This window comes from Oncorhynchus gorbuscha, linkage group LG19 (genome assembly GCF_021184085.1).
Source record: "Oncorhynchus gorbuscha isolate QuinsamMale2020 ecotype Even-year linkage group LG19, OgorEven_v1.0, whole genome shotgun sequence".
Taxonomy (NCBI): domain Eukaryota; kingdom Metazoa; phylum Chordata; class Actinopteri; order Salmoniformes; family Salmonidae; genus Oncorhynchus; species Oncorhynchus gorbuscha.
Window position 1 is genome coordinate 47,586,236 of NC_060191.1, and position 8,214 is coordinate 47,594,449.

The following is an 8,214-nucleotide window of genomic DNA, read 5'->3' on the forward strand; positions in this document are numbered from 1 at the left end:
TATATTGCCGGTTGAATCGGTGTTTTGTGTAGGTCTTACATTTCCTCCTTAACGGTGTTCGCACATCTCCATTGACATTAGAGTCAATCGAATATTACACATTCCTTTCCAAGTGCATGTCGAGAGCTTGAAGGATTTACATGAGATTTTTAAAAAACGTAATGAAATTAAACGTAACCTATGCTTAAAAGTAGCCTACTTTTGAGAGTTTCACACATTTTGAATGGTATAAAGTGCAGTAGCTATTGACCTTGTTTGGTGCTCTGTTCTACTATGTTATTCCAGCCTTTATTGATATGATGTGATTAGTCATGTATCACTAATGGGAAAATGAAATATTACCCACCCTGTAGCATGTTCCTTGGTGGTAAGAGGTGAGACACTTGTTACTTATATCTGAATCCAGAGTCAGTGGAATATTTTCGGAACATTGATCACTTGTTTTTGCAGACCTACTCTATTAAAACCTGACTGACGTCTCTGTGCACTATGCAAACGAATTTCTATTTATTACAAAACTCATTTTGCTTCCAATACCATTTTTTTAAGATCTGAGAGACATTCTGTAAATGGTTGTATTAACTTATCACACCAGCCGTGCTCAAATTTGTAGTGAATTACTTAGGCCTTGTTGTCAATACATGTTGTGATCACAGCGAGCAGAATAAAACGTGTAGGCAGCCCTTCATCAGTCTTGATCTGAACAAATTATTCTGCATAACCTAATTGGAATCTTTATGTTGTGGCCTAAACTTAAAGCAATCAGGTAAATTGTGATTCTTTATTTCGTTTCAATTATGAAGAATATAATCAGAATAATGAAAGTTGTTGTTATAATAGGTTAAGGGTGGTCAATTATGCATAATGGATAAGGATATAACATTTGGCTACTAATTTTCCAGCTCATTAGGCCCAGCATGTTTCATCATTTAGTTTTGTGAATATAATGTTCTTATTAAACCTTTGAAATTACAGATAGGGAATCTATTAGGGTAGGGCTACAGTTTCAGTGGTATTTATCATTAAGCCTATTTTAGATCTATTTGATTTAGTTTGAATTAAGGATCATTTATTTTTATCAATCTCACATCTTTAAAGCGCTATGCTTCCTTTTAAAAAAACCTGGTCAGTCTTTGTACTTGTCTGTCATGGTTTTCGTCCTATATAGGCTATACATTCAACTCGTGGTCGACTGAGTCAGTCAGTAGCCTAGTCAGTGAAATGAAGTGCATTCTAACAGACGCTCACTGCTGCTAGACTGTGTAGAAGACTCGTCGTTAAAGCTTAGCCTACTTACTCAGATTCAAGTTAGGGAGAAGAAACATTCTGAGTGGGAAAAGATCAGCACCACATGGAGAATGTTAATGGTTTTCTATGAATATACTTAAACAACTAATTACATCAACAACGGGTTTGCAATTACGCTGCATGTATTTGCTCTGTATACATACCCTCCATGTAGTGCCTTCAGAAAGTCACCCCTACGTTTTCAATATTTCGTTGTGTTACAACCTGAATAAAAAAAAATATTAAATTGAGATTTGGTATCACTGATCTACACACAATACCCCATAAAGTGAAAGTGGACTTAAGTTGTTTGAAGAAAATGTTCGAAATTTACAAAAAATGAAAAGCTGAAATGTCTTGAGTCAGTAAGTATTCAACCCCTTCGTTATTGGAAGCCTACATAAGTTCAGGAGTAAAAATGTGCTTAACAAATCACAAGATATATGGACTCATTGTGTGTTCAATAATAGTGGTTATAGAATTGTTGAATGACTACCCCATCCCCATCACACATCTGTTAGGTCCCTTAATCTGAGTAGTGAATTTACAGCACAGATTCAACCACAAAGACCAGGGAGGTTTTTCAATGTCTCGCAAAGAAGGGCACCGATTGGTAGATGGGTAAAAGTTTTTAAAAAGCAGATATTGAATATCCCTTTGAGCATCATGAAGTTATTAATTACACTTTGGATGGTGTATCAATACACACAGTTACTACAACGATACAGGCGTTGCTTCCTAACTCAGTTGCCTGAGAGGAAGGAAACTGCTCAGGGATTTCACCATAAGGGAAAACTGAGGATGGATCAACAACATTGTAGTTACTCCACAATGACAGAGTGTAAAGAAGGAAGCCTGTACAGAATAAAACATTTGAAAAACATGCATCCTGGTTGCAACAGGGCACATAAGTAATATTGCAAAAAATGTGGCAAAGAAATAAACTTTTTTCCCTGAATACAAAATGTTATGTTTGGGGAAAATCCAACAACACATCACTGAGTACCAGTCTTCATATTTTCAACCATGGTGGTGGCTGAATCATGTTATGGGTATGCTTTTCATCAGCAGGACTAGGGAGTTTTTTAGGATAAAAATAAACAGAATACAGCTAAGCACAAGCAAAATACTAGAGGAAAACCGGGTTCAGTCTTCTTTCCAACAGACACAGAGACAAAATCACATTTCAACAGGACAATGATGGTGGCAGGTAGCCAAGTGGTTAAGATCGTTGGACCAGTAACCAAAAGGTCACTGGTTTGAATCCCTGAGCTGGCAAGGTGGAAAAATCTCAGTTTAGATTTATATCGGCTTGAAAATCTATGGCAAGACTTAAAAATAGCTTTCTAGCAATGATCAACAACCAATTTGACAGAGCTTGAAGAATTATAAAATAATAATTAATGGGCAAATATTGTACAATCCAGGTGTGCAAAGCTCTTCGAGACTAACCCAAGAAGCATCAAAGCTGTAATCCCTGCCAAAGGTGATTCTAACATGTATTGTCTCAGGGGTTGAATACTTATCTAATCAAGGCATATTAGAGTTATAATTTGTATGAATATTTTATAAATGTTAGAATTATACAGATTATTTTGTGTAGGGCATTGACCAAAATTGACAATTAAATCAATTTTAATCTCACTCTTAACACAACAATGTGGAAAAAAGGCAAGGGTGTGAATACATTCTAATGGCAAAAAGCAATCATCAAGTGATATGGTGTTATTACTGATGGTTTTTAATCTCGTTCATAACAGAAGCGTTCCCCATTATATCCTACTACCTGTTAAAGCAGAGATGAGAGATGTGGCAATAACGAAAATATTCAGCATATTTCTGTTAAATGTCGAACATAGTCCTTTAGAAATAGGCCATTTATGTCTTTATGCTCGCTCCTGTGCGTGACAAGATATCTGCTCGCCACACCTTGAGATCATTTCCTATGTAAAAGGTTATAACTCCAAAGGACCATACATTATTTTGCATTAAGCCCTAATATAATTTGTTTAAATGCAAGCTTTGGGTGAAAATGTGCAGAAAGAGCAGTGCACCTTCAGGGTGTGTTGACCAGCGTGTTACTGATATGCTGCGGGAAAAGTCTAATTACGAAATAACGGGAAACTATTGTAACTATTACAGCCGTATTTGTCTGTAATTTAGTAGGGCTATTGTTATTTTTTAGGCTACTCTCGCTACTTTATTAATTTTTTCCTTTAATATTTTCTTCCCATCTCTCTGCATCATCTCTCCTGCTATATTTAGCCGGTAGACTGAGGTCTTGGCGCCAGACCGTTTAAGACCTGTCAAAGTCCCTCATATTTCCCCTTGTCACATGTATACCCAGCGCCTCCTTCAGCCAGGCTACCACCAACCCCCTCACCCTCACCCTCCTATTCCCCATCTCTCTTTCATTCTCGCTTACTACACTTCTCCGCCCCCTCTAGCGCGCTCTCTCGCTCTCAACACACACACACACACACACACACACACACACACACACACACACACACACACACACACACACACACACACACACACACACACACACACACACACACACACACACACACACACACACACACACACACACACACACACACACACGGCCTATTTAATTTTCTCTCCATTTCTTCTTCTCCCACTCATTAAAGCCGGGTTTTAATCCCTCTTTCCCGCCCTCTGCGAACTTTGTGCAATTTGCTCGTCTTCGTGCTCGTGTTGTCTCATTGACCCGAGTCAGCAGGGCTGCCGGTGGGCTGTCCTGTCCGCTTGGACAAATTGCGACTGATTGATGAAAAATAACAATTCTCACAATGAGCGCTGGTAGCCGAATAGGCGCTCCTCAACCCCCCGCCCGCCCCTCACAACCAACAACCCAACAGGGCTCGGAGGGTTCAACGAATGGAAGCCCCTAATGCTCTTCCCGACCCTTGGCACCACCAAAACAGCCCCACTAACACTTTGGCAGACAACCCACACACAGATTGAGTCAAACATCCGTTTAACACTTATTGTTCATAAAACACGTTTTGTAAAAGTGGAGGGCAAAAAGACTGTTGTGACAAAATCCCAAACTGGTAATTGCTTATTGATCAACAAATGTGATTCCACTGATGTTATTTTCACGTGCAGCTATCACCTTGAAAGTCGGCTTTAGTAATAATAGGTTAAAAGGAGGTTATTTGTAAAATAGTAGCCCGGAACTGGTGATTATGCCAGGTCCGTGAATTGGAAATATGTTTTATGCTTTAAAATCTACGTTAAATTCTTATTTAGCGAATTGTATAGCCATTTGTCTCTGGCGCACAACTTGAATGCTTGAAGCGTTTGTCTGGAGAAATTGACAGCTAATATAGCTAATTCTAGTTCCTAATTCTATGTGGTGACAGCCTACCTTTCGCAGGTAGCAACAGGTGGGGGCGCTAAAATGACCCCACGGAACACCCTTAATGCTGCTCTCCAGTCTCCTTGTTACTCCACTAAACCAAAACACTTCATGTTCTCTGTGTTGTTCACTGTTTCCCTCTGTCCAAGTTCATTTGACTATGATTCAAAGATCTATAGTCTATAGTTTTTGACAAAACAATCTTCCCACCAACATTTACCTGCATTGTCATTGTCTGTGGTTGCAGGGTTGAGCAGGTTACTTTCTAAATGTAATATGTTACAGTTACAAGTTACCTGTCCAAAATTGTAATCTGTAACGTAATTTTGTGATTACCCAAACTCTGTAATCTGTTTACATTGAGTTACTTTTAGATTACTTTCCCCTTAAGAGGCATTAGAAGAAGACAAAAATGTATGTTAACATTTACATTTACATTTAAGTCGTTTAGCAGACGCTCTTATCCAGACGACATCTATGGCCGGATAAATCAATGTCAAGGGTCAAATGACCCTTTATGGGTTGGTAATGTAGGCTTCTTCTAACCCATCGCTTTCTACTGCATATAATAATACGATTCAATTATATCTTTGCATTAAAAACCAACGTCTATCAGAATTCCAGTCATTCCAATAAATGTTATACCCCTTGATCTTCAGGAATGGGACTTGGAAATATTGAAATATAGATTAGCCAATTTGTTTTACCTGAGCACAACCCCAAAACTAAGGACTTATTAGCCAGCCCTACTCTGTTGTTTATGATTTTGTTGTCGTGGTGGACTGATTGGGCTCATTGATTCGGGGTAAAAAAATAAATGCTGCGCTCATGGAATGGCATGATTTGAGCACTAGTGAAAAGTGCTATTTACATGTGAAAAATGAACATTGCTATATGCCTTTTGTTTTCCTTTTTGTAGTCAACACTTTGATATCTTGATAATATGCAGCTCTTTAAAGTGCAAATCCACAGAGGAAACAATAACAAAATGTATTCCCCGCCTCTGTTTTGGTAAAAAGATGAGGGATGGGCCTGAGAAATGTAACCACTCTCAGATTAATAGAAAAGAGCTATGGATGGATTTACAAACATTGGAGAAAAACAAGCTTTTTTTGGATTCTCATGGAGTGTGAAAGTTGAACTAAGCTCATGAGACATTTATAAGTTATATTCTTCAATAATCAATGGATATATATATATATATATATATATATATATATATATATATATATATATTATAAGTCCACAAATGGATGAAGCAACTACAAACTGCCCCTGTAAGTCTACCAAAAGTGTGTGAGTTCGCATATGCCTATTAGGCTTTTGGATATAAAAAAAATATCAGCATGAATTAGATTTTGCAATAGGCTGGGATCCTCACTATGCAGCTGTTGCAAGAGCGCATTTTTGACTGGCTGTCCACTGGTTTCAAAAACAATGATTGATAGGCAGCTTAAACTGATTTGAATTCAACCATTATTGGGTTCAAATACACATTTAGATTTGTGAACAGCCATCCGCAAGACGTAAGGCGCAAATAGCCAAATGAGAGAGCATCAATGTGATTCACATCAATGCGCTATGAAAATATCAATAATAAGTGATATCCGTATCGCCGTAGAGTACACCACTGCTGTCATCCTTACCTCCAAGCGTTTATTCAAATTGGTTAATCTTTGGATGCCGACAGCAGTCGCACCATTGGAAGACATATCTTGGACTGTAGCCTACAAAAGCCTATTCCTGTTCCTTTCCCGCTATTCATCAAACACATTTGGTGTGTCGTCATAGTGGTCTGATTCGCTCAGGTGGAACAAATTTAAACTTCCGCCCCTTTTCAACGCTGATTTTAATGTCACTGAGAAAACACATAAGTGTCAAAGTTTTTTTCGCTTACAATATTTTAGCTGGTAACGTAACTGATTACAGTTACCGTTTTTTGTAATCCCTTACATATAACGGATTACATGTAATACGTTACTCCCCAACCCTATGTGGTTGAACGTGAATTGAGTTTTTGTTTCTTTTCTGCTTCTGGCAACACAGGTTGAAAGCACAGGTTGAAAGCACACAATACTCCATGCAGCTTCGGGAATTTCCCTTTCCGCTGCCGGCCCTCTCGTCCCCGGATTCCCTACCTTTGATCAACGAGGCCTGGCCCCAGAGCCACCGGAGCGGTGCAGCATGTGGGATGCTTATTCAATTACAACCCCGTCCGTGACCCTGGCATATATCATTAACCCCCTTACCTTCAATGCAGCGCGCTTTACACATGCGTAATGGGCCAGGTCACAAGTGAACACGTTTTTGCGCCTGCAGGATCTGACTTGAGTGCAAAATAGCATAAAGACATATTTGTTTGGCCTTCATTGATTTTTGAAAAGATAAGGACCAAAATCACCAAATTACTTACCATCTTTAAGCATATCATGCAATTGTACACACAATTACTTGTTACTTTTATTTCTTATTCTTATCAGTATTTTTTTAAAACTGCATTGTTGGTTAGGGGCTCGTAAGTAAGCATTTCACTGTATGGTCTACTACACCTGTTGTTTTCGGCGCATGTGACTAATACCATTTGATTTGATTTGATTCAATGAAACTTCCATATCATGGTTTCGGTCGAGTGACATTGAATGGACCTTAATTGATAGTTTAACTGATAACAGTGACTTACATAAAAAAAAATTTTTTTTAAATACCCTCAACATACCTCAGAGATGGCAGTTTTAGGATGCTGCTGATAGCAACCTGATAGAATAACATGGCTACTAAATCCATCAGGTATTTATACCACGCATTATAGCCTAATTATTTTCATTAAATTGTGCGGGTTAAACCGTAGGATATTTTGTGTGAGTGACCTATCCAACTGAAAGAGATCTGATTCTGCGAGTAGGCCTAGAATACGTTTAAAAAGCATTAGCCTATGGAGAAAGGAGAATAGCCTGAAGATTTTTTAAATATTTTTTAGGCCTACTGTTTACATCTTGTGAATACTGACAATTAAGGTAACAAAAAGAAATGATCCACCAGTTCGTTCGTGTTAAACTTTGACAATAGTGTTATAACAGTGATATATTTGACAATAGTGTTATAACAGTGATTTATTTGACAATAGTGTTATAACAGTGATATATTTGACAATAGTGTTATAACAGTGATTTATTTGACAATAGTGTTATAACAGTGATTTATTTGACAATAGAGCTAACAGTGATTTGCACGCACCTTTGAATTTGTGTTGCAATGCTTTTTCTTTGTGTCGATAAACTGATGTAATGGAAGTCTTTACTAGATATATATGTTATAACCGCGTTAAGGTCATAATGCTACTGATTCACAACTTGTAAACAAAGCTGCTGTACTCGAACATTGTTAGAGTTAGAGATATAGGACACATGCAAGTTACCTGTAAAGTGTATTTTATGTATCTAAGAAAATGAAGAAAAAATGTAAATCCATGTGGGTCGATACTGATGTAGGCTACAAGTAGGTCTACCTACTAGATGGGGAAAGGTATATAATTAACTTCA